This window comes from Artemia franciscana, chromosome 9 (genome assembly GCF_032884065.1).
Source record: "Artemia franciscana chromosome 9, ASM3288406v1, whole genome shotgun sequence".
NCBI classification, from domain to species: Eukaryota; Metazoa; Arthropoda; class Branchiopoda; order Anostraca; family Artemiidae; genus Artemia; species Artemia franciscana.
The window spans coordinates 38,843,534-38,863,272 of record NC_088871.1 but is presented as its reverse complement, the minus strand read 5'-3'; the positions used below and the strand labels follow the sequence as shown (position 1 = coordinate 38,863,272).

The following is a 19,739-nucleotide window of genomic DNA, read 5'->3' as shown; positions in this document are numbered from 1 at the left end:
AAAATTGCGATTTTTTGCAGCCTATTGTACTTAATCCAGTGAAAGTGACTTAATACTCTTAGCCTTTCTTTCAAAAAAAAAATTTCGAACAGCTATTTTTTGACATATGATCATTCAGACGAGTACCTACAAGTATTCTTAGAATTTTTTTTTATTATTTTCAGAGCCTTCGGAAATGTCCATGATTCCAAATATATTCAGGAGACTATTTTACAAAAAAATAAAAATGAAAAGATAGAAAGATCATGGCGTGCATTTAGAAAAAAGATACAGTGTAGATACTTCGAGTTCAAAAACAAATTTAAACATTTTCTCCTTTTAAGCAAGCTACGTATAACTTACAGTATTGAAAAGCTCCGGTTTTTTCAAGGCAATAAATTTCTATCACCGAGTATAGCTAGCTCTTTAATTTCCCATTTTCAGTTATGATTTTATCCTTTATACCACGCTAATATTATTACATAATTGAGACTTATTAATAAATAGCGCAATGATGTCATTAAAAAAAAGTTCATCTTTCTAGTTATGTCTGCTTTTTCAAAAAGTGAAATTCTTTCCTTTTTCCTATCTACTTATAAACTCTCCTGAGCGAAGTATACTCTTTCACGTAATTAGCTAAGTGTAATAGCTTTTCATCTCCAAGACATTAAAGGAAGTTGAGCTTTCTGGGTGACTATTGTAAATTGTCAACAAAGCCTCGTTTTTCTCAGGTTAGTCGTAAGGAAGTAGCATGGAGAAGCAGAATTGTTAGGACCAACAGGTACACTAGAGCTACTACTTAAAAAAATATATAAGGGCAAGGGCTTACAATTAGAAAGGCATTTGTCTATAAATATATATATATATATATATATATATATATATATATATATATATATATATATATATATATATGGGATAACGATCCCGGGCTCCTAACTGATAGGAAAGCCGAAACTAAACCTGTCCACTGATTCTATTAAAACTCTATGCAAGAACTGGGTAGCTTACAACATTTAGGCCCTTGTCCCTGAGGTTATGAGGCATGTATATTAGAGCTTTAGACTATATAAGAAAAAAGCTAACTTAAAATTTTGATCTGATACCGTTGCATGCTATTTAAGCATCTGTGGGCAAAAACAGTGCACAGGTGGGGACCGGCTGCCCTAGATTACTTTCAGTCCTTAAAAAGGATAGTTGAACTTTCAATTTCAGGTCGAGTAGGCACCAACCAATAATCTGCGATCACACCTGTACGAAATGGCCGAAATAAACACCTGCTAGATCCAGGGCTCCTTTGTCGTTAAATGTTAACGCATTGCCTTTGGGACATTGCACAAAGCTGGGACCAATGGAAGGGGTCTCTGAATTTTTTATCTCCCTGGCTATACTTATGCAACTTGGAGTGAGAACGGTAATAGCCCATCTAGTGCTCCTAACAAAAATTGTCCCCTAGACTCTGATTCGCCTTTCTTTTAAACTTGTTCTGACTATAAACTATGTTTATTCTATTAATGTCGCTGTTCATTTCTTATGCCATAGAGAAGAAGGAAAAAATCAATAACGCAAAAAACAAATGCCTTGCAAAGCCTTTATTGGGTAACTTTATAGAGGAAATTACTCTGATCTGAATCTTTTTTCTTTCTTTCTTCCACTCATGCATCCATCTGTTGAATTTTTTTTTCTAAAATAAATGAATGTTTGATTCTTAAGCAAAACACCAAATGAATATTTTTTAGAATTGCTTGACTTGTTTTAATTCTATTGGAAAGCTTGATTCCCTCATATTTAAGGGCTGGACGACGTGGTGTTCCTCAACAATCTCTGGTACCCGGAATTCAATATATGTCAACGGTTATTTTTAGTATTTCTTTTTTTTTACATCGGTTTTTCTCAAAGGCTGCACTGAAGTTGTGTATTTCAAACTGAGAGGGTCGCATTGACTTCATAAGTGTGTATTTTACGCAAGCTTTAGAACTACGATTCCTTTCAAGGCCAACGCTCATTTTCAGCGTGTTAAGACTAACTGTTAGTTCGAAAGATTTTCTCCCCATCTTCGAATATTTTTAATATGATATTTCTGGAATTACTTACTAACTCACTTGTTGACCTACTTCTTGGTTTGGTCGGGCAAATTGTCTTAGTTGATTCCCAGCTGCTTCGTATGAAAGGAGTAGTTGTTGAAACTACGGAGGGGGCTTATTTGATTGGAAATTGAAATTTAAAATAATCTTTTTAAAATTCAAAGGTGATTAGAGAGCATAAAACCTCGCCCCCGTGCATTTTTTTACCCAGCCCCCTCCCTGATACGTTATTAAAATTCTGAGATGTGGGTTCAATTAATGAGCCTCGAGAGATAACATTAGCCCTGCAGCCTTTGGAGAAAAAGCCACAAATAATGTAAATTTCCAAATGTTTGCACATAAAGTTTATCAGATGGAGCACATGAGAGCTGCTTGAATAAAGAGCCACAAGCCTTCAATGTTCTATTTTTTTTTTTGCTGCCCATTTCGTACTGAGGAATGGTCGTAGAAACGTTGAAGCGAGCTCATTTGATTTGAAATTAGAAGTTCTGACGCCTTTTTATGAGTTGAAAGTAATTGGACGGCTCTTTTTGCGAATTGGGTGAACCATGACCCCCAGAGGCGTCAAATCAAAATTTTTAGTAAGTATTTTGTTCCAATAAACACGCCTCCGGATATGACATGACCCCAAAAGCCCCTTGGTCAAGGGCTATAAATAATGCAACTTGCCAATTATTAAAACATAGATCTTGTAGTAGAAAAGGGGGCTTATTTGGTAATGGGAGTGCGATTTGGCTCATAAGAATTCAGGAGCCATTCTCTGGGCCAAAAGGGTCAAATATTGTATTGGGGAAGAGCGGTAAAGGGTCAGGAACAAACCAAAACTTTTTTTTCTGATAAATTTGAAACTTATATCCTTATCTTCTTAGGTCTTGGGAAAATATAATTCTCAAATTGGGGCACAGTCCCCTCCAAAAATCAGGATCGAAACTTGGCTTGAAATTCGCATTCTTTAATACATTTGCTAAATAGACCCCAGCATAGAACAGTTACTAAGGAATCCGTAAAATGGACCCGACAAAAGACCAGAAAAGGGTGGGAAAATATCTTCCTCGGCCACTTCTCACGGAAGGATGGTCATAGAAACCTTTGAAGGGAATCTTTTGACTGTAAATTGCATTTTCTAGTGTTTCTTAAGTGCTGAAAGTAATTTTTTAAAGTGGGCGAACGGGCTCCCCTTATAAAGTTTTTTGTTACCCCCCCCCCTAAAAACCAACAATATTATATTCGATTTTGAGATAGCTCTTTTGTTCAGAAACGTTGAAATGCTTACTATGCCTCCTTTCGATGTTGACATAGCCCTGGAGCAACATGGCCGATGACAGTAGATTACACAATTTTAAAATCTTTTTGGAAAAGCTTTTAAGGATTGTTTTCAAAAGTAAATCGAACAACGCTGTGTGCACCTGAGTTTTCAAATTATCTGCAATAGGCCTGTCTCAGGAACGACTTGGGAATACAGTTGAGGCTTTCAGCTGGTAAGTGTGGGGAGGGGATGAGGGGTCAAGCAAATCTCAAATTTTGCCTAGGGCTGGGAGAAAGGTAAACCAAAAGACACTATGTCCATCTATCTAGGGCATTGGAATAGTATATTAGCAATATATGGCAACATCTTTAAGGCATCGAGCTTTATGTGTCTGTGGAAGGGGTGGGAGTTGGTGGGAGTGGTGTGGGGAGTGGTGGGGTCTGGGCAATTGGACGTGGAGTTAAGATTTAAATGGAGAGGATAGAACTAAATCAAATGATATTATCCATTCAGGAACGCATCCAGAATATTAAAATACCATATCTGCAATCTATAGAAAACCGCTGGGAGATATAGAATTGAAGCTTTCAGGTAGTGTAGAAGAAATAAGGAAGTAGGCCAGGGGACTTTAAGGTAGGCTTCCGAGGGGTGTGGCTAAAAATACCCTGTGTCCGATACACCTGAAAGTTTCTGCACTAATCTTCTATGAAGAATTTAACTTATTTACATCCAAGTAACAAGTTAAATCAAAAGACACTGTTTGGTATTATGGTGTCAAAATATGGTATCTATAACACCACTGGTATGACTTGAGCTATTAAGCTGAAACTTCGAGGGAGTGTTAGAGGGGCCGAATGAACATTGCATTTTGAATTAGTGGAGGGAAGAGCAGCTACTTCTCAGCATTTACCTAAAATATCTTCAGCCTTACCATCTTTAGAATTTACAATCTATCAAAAGTTAAGTACCGAAGGAAATAAAAACACTACAAGTTGCTAGGAAATCAGAACTGCATATCTGCAACATCTCTGGGATCAATGGTTAGTAGATCAATTTGAAACTGTCTGGTAGTTTTGTTTTTTGGAGAGGGATCGAGTGGATACACAGTCTTCACTTGGGGGACGGGGAAATGGGTTGGGTCTAGAGGGTTAGTGGCCCATTTGCTTAAAATGTATGTCAATGTGAACCCTTTGATGAATTAGAAATTATCCCTGCCAGTATCGGTGTAGAACAGAAAAATCATTTTTGCCAAGGTTATCAAAATAACGTGTCTATATTATCACGGAAACAGCTTGGAGGGTCAAGATTAAATTTTCCAGGGATATTGAAGATTAAACGAAGCTTAATTTTATTTAGGGGAATAGAAAGAGGTAAATTGAAATAATCTATGTATCTGGGTTATCAAAATGGTCTACTTACAACAACTTGAGGAAGATAGGTGGGACTGAAATTTTTTTAAGCATCAGGGGGAGAGGCCAGGGAATATCATATTTTTTTTCTTTACAAGAAGAAGAGGGGAAGGGGTGAAAAATGGCTTTCAAATCTGTCTAATCTTTGGGGACTATAACCCCCCGTGAAACTTTGTATCTCTTTACGCTGAAGCAGTGAGGTAAGTCAAAAGACAATATATTCTCCCAGGCTGTCATAATACCGTGTCTAACACACTTACAGTAAGACTGAGGGATCAGGTTGAAACTTACTGGGAGTGTTCGGGGAGAGCAAGGGCCATTCACGCATCATGTTTTGGGATAAGGCTATGAAAGGCAAAACATTTTTATCTTTAAATACTGGTATGTCCAAAAAAGAACCAATATTTACTTTGGTAGACATGAAAAACAACCATAAGGTATTGGGTCAATGCAAGTCTTGAAAAGATTAGTTGAAAACAAAGTGCTTCCGAAAAAGAACCTATAATTTTCTTTTTGATCGGCTAGGAATTATAATACTTTTATCCAGCCTATTTATTTGAACTCAGTAGCCCTCCTCATGATCCCGGTAATTTCTGTTCATTTAAGCTTGGCATTGTTATTTATTTTAATCTCTGTTCTCATTTGAAATCAATTATTCTATAAAAGTCGGCATACGCTTCTCGTATCTATGCTCTTCAAACACTGGAAACAAAATACTACGTCTGCAAAACTCGAGATGCTCGTTTGACTCATAAAAATATAGCAAATCATAAGAATATAACAAAAATGCTTATAAAAAAATGCGCTTTTTAAGTTTTTATAAACTTGGTCTATTTAAGATAGTTTTTTATGAGAAATTTGGGTGATTAGTTAGAATCGTCGCTATCAGTTGAACAGATTTCGTTTTTGGGATAAAAACAGAGCGACATTGGTAAAAAGATGTTCTTGTTAATAAGTTTTGAAGATAACTTTCGTTAAATCAAAGCTTAATTGTATGTAATTTCAATTTAATTTTATATTGAAAAACATAAAACTAATTATCATATATTGTATATTGTCCCCTAACAAAAGTAGCCACATAAATTCCACCAATTGTGATATGCAGGAAATCTTTCAGGGAGGGAGGCTTGAGTAATGAATTAAAAAGCTCTTTTACAGAAGTGTATCACAAATTTTTGAAAAATTTGTGATATTTTCGAGCTTTTGGTTCGTTTTTCTGTTTCTAGATGGGGATTGAAGCCTTCTTCTACCCTCATCTGCGACCAACTGTATTTTAGTACTCGACGTCATTATTTGGCCATTAGGAAAGACACAAATCTGAATTTTGGTATTAAATTATAATAGCCTGGAGCGTTTGCAGTTATTCTTCCTTTATACTGAAAAACATCATGTCAAAAAAATCAGCTGTGTGTTCAGTTCGTCCAAAGGGTTAAAGATAGCCTATTAGAAATCTGAAAATGCTGTGAAAATATTTCAGTTCTGGATATTAGATTTTCTGGTGTATAATAGTAGGGCAATGCAGAATTTTAAAGAGAAAGCGAAAATGGAGACGGAGAATCTTTTGAAATGCTGTTCGAACAACTTTATTTACACCCTTGTGGTGAAAAGAGGATATTGTATCAAGCTAGTATGTTAAGTAGAATTTGCATCCATAAATATAAAAAAGTAAGTTTTAATTCAAGCTGTTTTGATGGAGCTATTTATCTGCTTTTTAGCTAAATTAAACAAAAAGAAACTGCAAGTAAAGAGAGACATTATATCTTATAACGAACAAAAGTTATTACGTAAAATTGGGAGGGGCTGCCTACTCTTCAATTCCTAACTCCTTACGCTAAAGTTTGACTTTTTTTTCCAATTATTTAGGAACGACTCGAAACACAAGGGCCGTTTAATTAGAATAATAAGCCTTTTAAAAGTTAAAAAAAAACTTCAGCGTAGAATACGAAGTACTATCATATATAATAATTTCTGCTCGTTTTAAGTTTTAATGCTGTTCCTTACTTTCATTCGAAAAACTTTTTTATTTTATTTCTGACCGTTTTCTATAAAATACTAGGAAATCTAGCTCCCCCTCCATGGAATTTTCTTCCCCAAGAAAACTTCCTCCATGGAAATAGCCTCCCACGTAGTCCTCTCCCCCTCCGGACCCCCCTCTCCCCGAAAAAAACATCTGTATACTTCCCAATAACCAACACTACGTATGCGTAAACAATGGGCAAAGTTTATAGCTTACGGTCCTTCCCCTGGGGCTTTGGGGGTCAAGTCATCGTCAAAGAAATAGTTTATTAGCCCTTTCGACTATTCTGAACATAAAGGCATTCTTAAAATTTCGATCAGACAACCTTGAAAAAAAAGAGGCGTAGAAGGGGAGTTAGCTGCCCTCCGATATTTTTGGTCACTTAAAAAGGGCACCAGAACTTTTGATCTCCAAACCAACGAACCCTCTTCTGATCTTCCCACTGGCTTGATACATTCACTCATGGAAAAAAACAAACACAAAAAAAAAACAAATAAACCCGCAACCATGATCTTTCTTATGGCAGAAAATGTAAAATTCCACATTTTTATATATAGGAACTTGAAACTTCCACAGTAAGGTTTTGTGATACGCTAAATGTTATGGTGTGGTTTTCATTAAGATAATTTAATCTTTTGAGGATTTGGTGGTTTAGTTGTTTCATAAATTGCACATATTTCCCCAGGCTCGTAACTCTTGACGGTATAATTAAACTTGATGAATTTTAAATATTTTAAATAAGCATCAAAATTCGATTCTTTTTATGTATCTATTGTTATCAAGACTCTGTTTAATAGAGTTTCGGTTACTATTGAGTCGCGCAGCTCCTTACTTACCATACATTGCCACAAACTGTTTAGTTTCAATTCCTAAGCAACCCTGCACCATGAGTTTTGTCAGAAAGAGAAAAATTTTGTTTTTTTAAGCATATGTATAGATTCAATTTTTTATTATTAATAGAAAGTAAAAACTTGTGAGCTGTGAAGAAATGCATTACTTTTAACAAGTCACTGCTATAGAAAAAGTATTTCAATGGTAAAATCAGACCAAAAAAAGAGTCCATGTTTAGCGTAGAAATAAAAATGGTAATATAACCTCCAGAAGAGTTACTTTTATTTTGACAAGTAGCATATTTCTTGACACCTGGCACGCCTGAATCTTTCTAGTGGAAAGACTTCCGTCGTTCCACTAGAAAGATTCATTGTCAATATTATCTATCTTCAAAAAATAAGAACAGCTCTAAAACTGATATTTTACTCCTAAAAAGCTTCACTAAATTAAAAAAAAAATCTGTTCAAAATTAGGCAATTAAAATTTATTGAGTATCAAAGTGTTAGTTTCGTTTTTAGTTTTGTTTTTGTATAGAAAGCTAAAAACTATCGACATCATTTTTAGCAAAGAATTATTGAGAGCCTAATAAACAAGTATTATATTTTCTGTTCGCCATTTAAGAACTCTTCTGCTTCTTAGACAGTATTTTTTTTTTGCTTGGATTTTACATAATTGGACTCGCATAATTTTGGCTATATGTTTTTCCATTACAGCGGGGGGGGGGGGGGTTAAAGTACTTTGACAGCGTCAAGTTAGAAAACAATTTTTACTTCATAATATGCAGAATAATTGTAGCTAACACATCTTGCATATAGACCCGCTATACGTCACCCCCACCCACCCTCCCCCTAATATGCAAATATATAGCCCAAATTATATAAATCCAATGCATTCTGTCACCCTTTACTTGTCTTCGTGGCTACAAAACCGGTTTTCTCAGATCCTATACTCAGGTAAAGAATATGAGTGTGTTCTGAATAATTAACAGGTAACAGAACAAATTAATCAGTATCTTTTTATTTTTCCCCGGTGGCTATTGTTTCAGGCAGATGATTTCCTAAGTCCTGTAGGTGTTTCGAAGGTGATGCACTATTGTTGCCAAAGTGAAAACCCACGTCCATCCAAAAGATTTTCTTTCCCCTATTTCTAAACGGGAGCAGAGCCTTAAATTTTGGCTTAAAATATACCATTTTCAAACAATAACACTCCCCCCTCCAAAAAACATAAATTGAAAGGATAATATTTCAAATGGTGAGGAGGGCTACAAAAATTGAAACGTCCGAAAAATCACTTTAAATAAAATCATAAACTGCTTGATTTCAAGTTTGTATTCTTTGATCTAGTATCCTTTGGTGTATATTCGAGAATCAATTTTTATTTCACCTTGTACACCCTGAAGGTTGAATTTAGGTTGAACAAGAGCTTACCGTAGCTTCTATCTATTCCTATACGCCACTAGTAGAGCAGTTGTCTAACTGTTCAAAATAAGCCGGGTCTGCAGGTATTCTTAGAAGAAGTTTTAGGAAACGCATGTCTTTTGGAAAAGCATAAGAAATGAGCGAAGCCTCAGGTTCTTATTCGCTCTTTTGACAGAATGCAAAAAATAATTCCTATTCTATTGGACACCTGTTTAGAAAAGGGTTGTGGATTAAAGAGACTGGTTAACTTACATACCTTTTGTTGTTATGTCTTATTGTGTGCAAGTTGAAAACAATGCACGAATAATCAGGAAAGATGTCAGAGTCCAATGTTTATCGTTCACGGAAGACATATACTTGTTCAGGCTTTTTCTATCCATTTTTCCTCGATGCCTCCCTTGTCTTTATGCACGCAATTTTCTAATTTTTTCCCGTTTCTCAAGGGTCTAGATTACATCACTCCCCCCAGGAGCCCCCCCAAGGAACATAGCTAAATATAAAATACCAAATTTAATTATTATATTTACAAAAAGTTTTTTAAGTAGTTTCATAATGCCTAGAGGACAAATTAACACCCTAGACCATTAAACTTGACAAGACCAATTCGAGCAGCTAAGATAAATGGTACTGAAAAAATGTCAAAAGTAATGATAAACAAAAATTAAGAACAAATACATACAGTCAGAATACTTCCGTCAGCAACAATTATATTGAGTCAAAAACAATAGTAAAGACAATGAGACACTCGGTTCGAAGATAAGCGGCAAAAAGGATTTAAACTGCTCAAAAACAGTGAAGAACAAAGAAATATGCGGCAAAAAGATATGTCACAACAAAAATAAAGAATATATGAGGTTCAAACATAAGCGGCAGTGAGAATTACAAGCAAGCGAGTTTTACAAGCAATTATCAGAACATGTCAAAATGATGTGAAAAAAAAGAAAAAGAAAAAATGTGCTGTTAGAAGACAAGCAACAGTAAAAATCAGAATGGGTAACAAATGAAAGTGAAAAAGAAAGAAATATTCTTTTAGAAGAACAACGCTATCATGGCCTTCGACTCCAACAAAAGGTGGCGCAAAACCCAGTACAAACCTACAAAGATGCCATAAACAGCGCAACTGTTTATTACAAGTCATTGGGACCCTTCAACGTTATATGTGTTCTTTGGGAGCCTTCTATTTTCCCGCAGAAAGAGTAACAAAGAAAGCTGACTCATTTGGAGGTTACTGGTTACAACAAGAATCAATATATACAAGCTTACCGTATGCCGAGTGTCTCGGCCCGGCTTTGAAATTGGCAACATGGTTTTCTTTTCCTAACTGGTATATTGGTATTTCTGGCCACTGGAACGATCTTAAAAGGTCACAAGTTTAAGGAAGAATTTTTCACCGTTCCCATGGTAGTTGTACCGAACCTATGGTGACGCCGAAACATCAAGAAGAGGCTCAAATTGTCTGCGGTTATAAGATAAGCGACAATGAGAATCAATACAGACAAGCCTGTCTCGTAGCCATAACGGGGCTTGGTCTTAAAATTGGCTACATAGTTGGATTTTTTCTTAAAACTAGCGAATTGAAGTTTCTGGCCACGAAAACGATCCAAATAGGTCAAAACATAGAAAGAATTTGAACTTTTCCCAGGGTGGCTGTATCGATCCTGTGGTGACGTCATGGCATCAAGAAAAGGTTCAAATTGTCTTTTGAATTTAGAATTGAATGTAGTCAGTGTTACCAGTCAATTTTTTCAATTTAATCCAAGGTTTGATGATGAAACATTGGGTTAGATTAGATTGGGTATGGTTAGACGAGATTATGTTATTTTAAGTTAGCTGAAGTTAGGTTTTTAACCCATTTATGATATTTAGAACTAAATTTAACCTAATCTAACTTAACCTGACCTTATATAAACTAACATAATCTAACTTTAACTTTTACCATCTCATTCATTCCCCTCTGACGATCTTCCCCCATCTGTCGAAAAAAAGCCCTATGATGTTGAACTGGGTGCTCCTACAAGAGCTGAAATCCTCCAAACAATAAAAACACTAAGGAACCATTAATCCCCTGGTCAAGATGGCCTTCCTCTTGAACTATACAACAAATGCCCCGACGTAACAGCTGAACAGAAACATGGCATCCTTCAAGACGCATGGAAAACGAATTCCTTCCCAAAGGACTTGAGAACTTCAACTTTACTAGCCTTTTATAAGAAAAGTGACAAGACTGAATATAGAAATTACCGAGGAATAAGTCTTATAGATATCGCGGTAAAAATATTCGGGGATAATTCTCTTGAATCGTTTCAAAAGTGCCCAGGAGAAAAATACCCGCGAAAATCAAGCTGGTTTCAGACCAGGCAGAGGCTGCACTGATAATATTTTTGGCACCCGACTTATTATCCAACAGTTCCAAAGGTAGAACTTACCTCTGGCTTTAATATTCCTCGACCAAACCATGGCCTTCGACTCCATTACTCGTCTCAAACTCTGGAATATCCTAGAAATTGATGGCATGCCGGTGGCGAAGAAACTGAAGAATTCCTAGTCGAAAGTGGAGTAAAGTAAGGCTGGGCTCTCTCTCCAATCCTGTTAATTACTGTTTAGAATGGGTACTAGAAAAGGTCCTAATGCAACACAATGGTGCCAAAAATTAAAAAAAAATCTGTCCTCGACCGAATTGGATTATGTTGATGATGTCGGACTCCTCTCTGACCCTGACCATGCTCAAGAGATGCTAGGTGACATTGTCGAATGGTAAAGTCTGATTGGACTTAAAGTAAGCGCAGAGAAAACTAAATGTACAGTCATGAATCATCCGACCCAAGTATCTTTGAAAGTGAATTTAACTCATCTAGAAAGGGTTGAGTGCTTTACCTACCTAGGATTCATACTTTGCACTGATGGCTCTTCAGACTTAGACATACATAAGAATACATAAGGCGCAGTTTGTTTTCGCATCCCTTCGAAAGTTCCTTTGGAACCGCCGAGAAATATCCATTCTGACTAAAAGTCAAATCTCTACGGCCATGGTCCGAACCATCCTACTTTATGGATGCGAAACTTCGTCGTTGAAGCTTCAACACGAGAGAGAGCACTAGCTGCTTTCGAACATGGATGCTTACGCCAAATACTTATAGTTCGCCGGCGGACTCTGATACGGTCGATAATTAAAATACGAGCTCTGAGACACACGGTTCTTCTAAATATCAAATTTCATTAAGATCCGATTACCCGTAAGTTAAAAATACCTCATTTTTTAAATTTTTCCTCTCCCTCCAGCCCCCCCTCAGATGGTCAAATCGGGGAAACAATTGTTATCAAGTCAATTCGTGTAGGTCCCTGACATTCCTACAGATTTTCATCTTCCCAGCACGTCCAAAAGCACGGAACTCGCCAAAGCACTGGAAATCCCCCCAACTCCCCCAAAGAGAGTGGATCCGTTCCAATTTCGTCAATCACGTATCTAGAACTTGTTCTTTTCTTCCCATCAAGTTTCATCCTGATCACTCTACTCTAAGCGGTTTCCAAGATTTCCGGTTTCCAAGATTTCTGTTTCCCCCTCCAACCTCCTATGTCCCCGGATCCAATTTGAACTGGAAGTGGAGCATCTGAGACATAAGATCTTTCTATGTATCAAGTTTCATTAAGATCCGATCACCAATCCGTAAGATAAAGTTTATAATAAGAAATCTGAGTTACGAGGTCCTTCTAAATATGAAATTTCATTAAGATCCGATCTCTCTTCATAGGTTAAAAATGCCTCATTTTTTCTAATTTTTCAGAATTAACGCTGTACGTCCGACGTTCATTACAAGGTGCTGGCAGAACTTTCAAGCCTTTTGGTCGTTTAACACGAAAAAATAATACATACAATATTCCGTGGTTAGAGACAGGTGTACGAATTCGGCGCCAACGAATTTATAAGTTTGACTTTGCGATTTATGCGTGATCTTCATAAAAGATGGTCGAAGCGGAAATTGAGGACGTTCTACTGTAAACCCAAGTCAACTATTGCTGGAGTCAAGCGTAACTCGGGGAATGTGCATTTCCTTTCCAGCTTTTTCCCCAGCTCTTATTTTTGCCTTCATTACGTTTTACATAATTTAGTAAGAACACTCTGAAACATAATCCTCAGAATCTTAGTTCTCTGAATGGAGAGATTTTGTGGGTCAAATCTCATCCCTCCAATTAATCTGAAAGATCTCCCCCTAAAAGTTAGTAATTGGGCCTAAAATAAATATTTCTAATCTTCAAGTAGCCCTTTCCCTCAACAAAAACAAACAGACAGCGCCATTCACTGATGCCTCTGCCTCTCGCTAGTAGCTGATTTTCTAGTAGTTGCATTCATATACCCTTTGAAATATCTAAATTAGACATCAGCCTGATTATCATTTTATTCTTTAATTTTAACTGATGGACTGGAAAATCAGCCATTTCAATCGAGTCAAGACATTCTGGTGTAAATTTAGTGCCTCCCTTCAGTTCAAGCTGTTTCAGTCAATTGAATGATACATATCCCCGTCAGTAAAACTGAAAAACATGTGGGCTTAATAACTATGATAATTTTTGATGATTTATCTAAACGTGCGACTTTGATCAATAGCCTCTCCTATTCTTCAAACCACACCAAGAACTGAAGACATACAAAATTTAAAGGTTCAGATAAGTTGTATGCCCATCCCCTCCAGGATCCTTCTAATTGGTTAAAGTCAGCTATGCCAATGGTGTGATTTTTCTGTGGCTGTTTAAATATTTATATAATTTATTACATACATTTCTATAACGGTTTGCATAATTTATATAGCTAAGTAATTAACATAGTTAAGTAGAAAAAGAAAAAACGTGTTACGAATATAGAAATGTTATGAATAGAAAGTGTACACATATTTATATATGGCAAATTTTTTAAATTTGAATCAGTCAAGAAAAATACATTTTTCTTCCAAAAGTTGTTAGATATTTCTTTACCTATGTGCTTGTTCTCTTATTAAAATGTGTTTAACATTGTTTCCACAGTAGGACATCGACGGACCTTTTAAAACCGTGAGAAGTTCTTCTAGGGCTCTCAAATTCAACTGTTAAACTGCCTTGTAACTCCTTTAGCACTCACATAAAAAGGAAGTGATCTTCATTTTAATGCCTAGGTAAACAACTGCCGCTAATGCGTTTTCCCATGTCTTTTATAACGGCAAGAATCTAAAGTCAAGATTGTCAAATCAATCTACATAAGAGCTCCTTTTAGAGAGAGGATCTAAATAAACAATAACATTGAAACAACTAGGTCAACTTTTTATTTTTCTTACTAAGTTTTGAAAGCATAAGAAACAGAACCATATTTAATTTTGCATTATATATTTCTCAATCTGATAAATGTGCTCAGGTAATTAAGTCGTTCTCAAAGTTAGGCAGTTATTAAAAATAATCTGTTGATACAAAAATAATTCTTATAAACCACTAGTTTTTCGGACGAAGAATTGGGACAAAATTTAAACTTTAGCGTAAACAGCGAGGTGCTGGAGAGGTTTTAATATTTAACCTTAGAGTTTAAGTTTTAATATTGCTCCTTAATTTCTATTGAAAAAAATTTGCTTTTTTAAATTTAATTTCTTATCGGTTTTTACATAACACCAGGATACCTGGCTTCACCTCCATAGAAAAACCCCCCTCCCAAAAAAATATTCTCTGGGCAATTCAATCCAGGTGTAAATCTACCCTGGAAAATTACCCTTAACATTTCCACGCCTAAAATTAAATCGGTAAAGCGAAAGCAAGACTTACAAAGAAATTTCGTATAGGAATTCTGGCAAATTCACCCAGTGTAAAATTTTCCTTGAAAAATCACCCCCTGGAAAATATTCCTCTCCATGGAAAATTTTCCCCCTGCAAAATCCTCCCAGCAGAAAATTCATCCTCCCCACCCGAAAAATGTATGCATACTTCCCGATAACAAATAAAACAATGGGTAAATTTACAACTTAAAAACTTTCCCCAGGTAGGGGGGTCATTTTATCTCTAAAGACATAGTTATGTGGCTTTTCAATTATGCCAAATAGACAGGCTATCTCAAGATTTTGATCGAGTAATTTTGGGGAAAAAGTGGCATGGGAGGGGGCCTAGTTGTCCTTTAATTTTTTGATCCCTTGAAAAGGGCACTAATACTTTTCATTTCAGTTAGAATAAGCCCTCTCGTGATGTTTTAGGCCCACTGGGTCAATGCAATAGCCCCTGAAAAAAACAACAACAAAGAAACAAATAACCCGCATCCGTGATCTTTCTTCTGGCAAAAATCAAAAAACTCCACATTTTTGCATACATGAGCTTGAAACCTCTACGTATGGTTCTTTGATACGCTAAATCCGATGGTGTGACTTTCATTAAAATTTTTATTGCTTCAAGGGGGTCTTTCTCCCTTTTTTCGAAAATCAGACAAATTCTCTCAGGGTCGTGGTTTTTGAGTAAGACTAAACTTAATGAAACGTATATATTTGGATGCTGCATATTGAGCCATTTCTCTTAATATATCTATTGGTATCAAAGTTCCGCTTTTAAAGTTTCGATTACTATTGAGCCTGGTCACTCGTTGCAGTTCATTACCTCGATCTGTTTGACTACCCACCAAAATCCAAACAGAGATCATTGAAATATGTTTTTTTTCTGTGTTACCAAAAGTATTGTATTCATAAAACTTTACAGTTTCATGGTATATAATTAAACAAAAAGAAAAGGTTTTTCAAACAAAGTAAGGAGCAAGTTTAGAGCTTAAAACAAACATAAATTATTCTGTATATGAGGGGGACTGCCCCCTTCTCAACAGCTTACTCATTAAACAAATGAGTTTTAGTATTTTGAAACATTTTTTCTTTCAATTGTAAATTGTCTTTAAAAATTTCAAAACAGCCAGACTTCACAGTAAAGAGTTGGGAGCTAAGGAGGGGACACCCCCCTTCATATAAAGAAACATATGTGCAAAAATATTTCAAATCCGTTCCTTACTTTCATTTGAAAAGCTCTTTTTTTTATTTAATTTGTAGATTGTTTTTCAAATCATACCCAGGCCTAACCAAGATATAATTTGAGCTACCGGTCCCTTGAAATCCCTGAGTAATTGCTTTCAAAATGTGTAAATCAGTAATTGTATGTTGATTAGAACCGTCCTACGTTTAAATTTGCAATAGCAATTTTGGACAAAATTTGAATATACTTAAAAAATTGGCGGTGAATAGTGATTTTGATAAACATTCCTTGTTAATATCACAACTAAAGAATTTCGGTTGGATGAAAAGGAGTATTATCATTTGCATGGATGGAAATTCTGCGAGACTTTTGATTTTCTACATAACTGAAGCCATACAACCTCTTCAAGAGAATTTCCTTATCTATAAATAAATTACCTACAGTTCTTGAAATACATTAAAGTACTTCATACAAATACAAAAAGAAAATGAGACCATTTAAAATTTATGAGAACTAAGCTCCTAGTAGTATTTGCCACCCCAAAGAAGTTTCCTGGTGGAGCTGATGATGGTCTGCCTTGCCTTTTCCACCTCTGTGCTGGTAGATATGGGAACGTAACATTTTAGCTGAATAAAAAAAAAAACAGTTTAATTCCTTCCTCCTCCCGCCATGCCTCTTTCAATATTTAACTTAAATGTCATGCAGAGTAAGCAGTTTGTCCGTTAAAATGTTCTTTTTAGGAATCTACCCTACCCTTAACCTAAACAATTACCCACCTCCTCTATTATAGCTGATACACAATAGCAATCACCAGACTTAGCATAATTTAATTACAAATAAAGCGAATCAACTTGGTTGATTCCAGTACTGCCACAGTGTGGCATTACTTCTTTTGTAACTGGGAAGCCTAAAAATAGTTATTGGTACTTTTAAATCAATTATCTTCTCAGAATTTTAAATTGATTGCAAATTCGTCCTCTTTGGGATTAAGTCGTAGTTTGGTGCCCTAAAATGGCAGAAAATAAGACTTTCTCCTCACCTAATTTGTATGGTCACAAAAAAAGAGCTTTAAATTTACGTTTGAATGAGCTCCCTCCTAATTATCTTGGATTTTCGGTTTGATAAAATCACCCCTGGGACAAAAACAAAACAAATAAACATGCATCGACGGTTTTTCTTCTGAAAAAAAGCGGAATCCACACTTCGAAGGTCGGAGCTGGAAACCGCTATGGTAGGGTTCTCTGGTATGATGTATCTAATAAATGAATTTTCAATAAGATTGCCTGCTTTTTGGGGTGTGTTTCCCCTTTTTTTAAAATTAGGCAAATTTTCTCAGATTTTTGGCTTTGGATGGGTAACAATAAACTGAAAGAATTTTATATACTTAGAATCAGCATAAACAACCAACACTGCCCATGTAGCAACTGTCATGAAAATTCCATTTTTAGTTTTTGTGAATATTGGCCAGTTTTTTGTCGTTTTCTTTATCGCAAACTATTTGATAGGATTCTTTTAGGACGAATTTGTTTTTGAACCTTTTCATTTTATTTAATTGAATAGGACAACAACAAAGAGAATTAATTTGACAGCTGGGTACTAAGTTTAATTTTTTTTTTTTTTCAAAATTCTATTTTCTTAATGTCTGAATATATAAGGGATTGAAGTTCGAGGGGGGGGGGAATTGTCCTGCTTTGAAAGAGGTACATTCTACATGGCCGTTATAAAATCAAAACGGGGTATGCAGGCAGGATGATTCTTGAGTGTCTCTAGTCCTTCTGTAAACTATTCTAAGGCGCTGAAAATTAAGACAAGGCTACATTTGTTAATCTACGGAAGTAATAAATCTTTCTGAAATTTTGGTGTGAGTTTGATTTTATTTTAAGATTAAATACATAATAATTAGATATGTTAATGTTGAAGTAAATTGATCGCTTTACCTGGAATCCTTGTCGTTTAAAATTACTGTAGTTTGTTTCATTTTGCATGCAATTTAATTGTTTTTTTTTTCATTCAAGAGTTTTTTTCTAAAAGTATTTAAAAATAAACTTACTCTTGCCAAGAAAATTCTTGAACTATATTCCCAATCACACAACCACCACTGATATTTTGGCATTTGTCCCCCCTCTTTCCCCTGGAAAATTTTCTGCCGGCGCCCTTGCTCAAAGACAAGTAGGTACTGAACCACAGCCTGTATAGACACACAGTTGCACGGAGTCGTATCTTGTCCATAGAAGGATTTCAACACACATCTTAAGACTAGTGTGTCTATATAGGCTGTGTACTGAACATAATCTGCTAAGAGAAAACAATAATTAATATCAATCAAGTATTCTAAGGCTTATATAAGCAACTACTGCTAATACGAACTGCCATCTAGTTTATGATAGTACGAATCAAAAGTTAAGACTCTCAAATCAATCTAAATAAAAGCTCTTTTTAGAGCAATAGATACATAAATAAGAATATCCAAATATTTTTGTCAGATTGTTGTTATATCATAATATGTTTTGAAAGAGTCAGTTGTGCAGTACAAGTTCAGCAATCCGAAAGACGTGTCTGTGTAGTGAATTAAATTAAAAAAAAACTAGTTTTTTTAATTGAAAGTAAGGAGCGACATTAAAACTTAAAACAGAAATTACTCCGTATATGAAATGGGTTGTCCCCTCCTCAACGCCTCGCTCTATACGCTAAAGTTTTTATTTGTTTTCAAAAGTAGAATTGTGGCAAAGAGTCAAACTTTAGCGTAAAGAGCGAGGGATTGCGGAGGGGACAACCCATTTCATATACGGAGTAATTTCTGTTCGTTTTAAGTTTTAATGTCGCTCCTTACTTTCAGTTTTTTTTATTTAATTTCTGAACGTTTTTGAATTAATGCATGTTTGATTTTGGCTCTCCGCACTTAAATTATTAAAAGGAAATTTGCAGATTAATTCTGTTTTTAGCTAAATGGCTTTCTCTTAGTTCTGATCAGACGATTTTGAGAAATAAGTAGTGGGGAAGGAGGCCTAGCTGCTATCCAATTTTTTGGTTACTTAAAAAGGCAACTAGATCTTTTAACTTTTAACGAACGTTTTTATTAGTAAAAAAATTTACGTAGATTGAGAATTAACTTACGTAACAAACTTTTATATTCTTATATTTTATTATGTATATGAGTGGGTTTGTCCCCTCGTTAATACCTCACCCTTTACACTAAATCTTAAGTTTGGTCCCAGTTCATTAAGAATGACCCCTGACTCAGAAAGGCCGTAGAATAAATAGTTGAAATTACTAAAAACACTTTAGCATAAAGAGAGAGATATTTATCTCCTCCTAAATACCTCGCTCTTTATGATAAAGTATTTTTAGAACCCCTCATATGCGTTAAAATCGCTGTTCGTTTTAAGTATTAATGCTACTCCTTACTTTCAATTGAAAAAACTTTTTCATGTTTATCTTTTCATTGTTTTATTTATAGTAATGCTAGAAATTCTGCGCCCTTTTCATTGAATTTCTCTTCTCCCATGGCATTTTCCTCCAAGGAAAGATCCTCCCACATAGACTCCTCCCCTTAACCCCCCCGAACCAAAAAAATCCCCTGAAAACGTCTGTAAACTTCCCAATAACCATTACTGTATGTAAACACTGGACATAGATTGTAACTTGCAGCCTCTCCCCCAGGGATGGGGGGTTCTTCTTTTGATGTATCTTTTAGCATCAAAATTTCGTTTTTTAGAGTTTCGTTTAATATTGAGCCGGGTCGCTCGTTACTACAGTTCGTTACCACGAACTGTTTGATTGGTTCTCAAAGGCAGTCAGTTG

At 35.6% G+C, this 19,739-nt stretch overlaps 1 protein-coding gene across 3 annotated transcripts in view; it reads right to left on the bottom strand.

Moving 5' to 3' along the window:
- LOC136031392 (lachesin-like) overlaps positions 1-9,043 on the bottom strand; it is an 87,499-nt gene extending 78,456 nt beyond the window's left edge. For 2 of the 3 annotated variants that reach the window (XM_065710927.1, XM_065710930.1), the window contains exon 1: positions 8,994-9,043. The gene's annotated coding sequence lies outside the window, so the exon portion shown is untranslated. The remainder of the gene's footprint in view (positions 1-8,993) is intronic. The other variant, XM_065710928.1, reaches the window with a different exon arrangement.
- Positions 9,044-19,739: the final 10,696 nt, after the last annotated feature.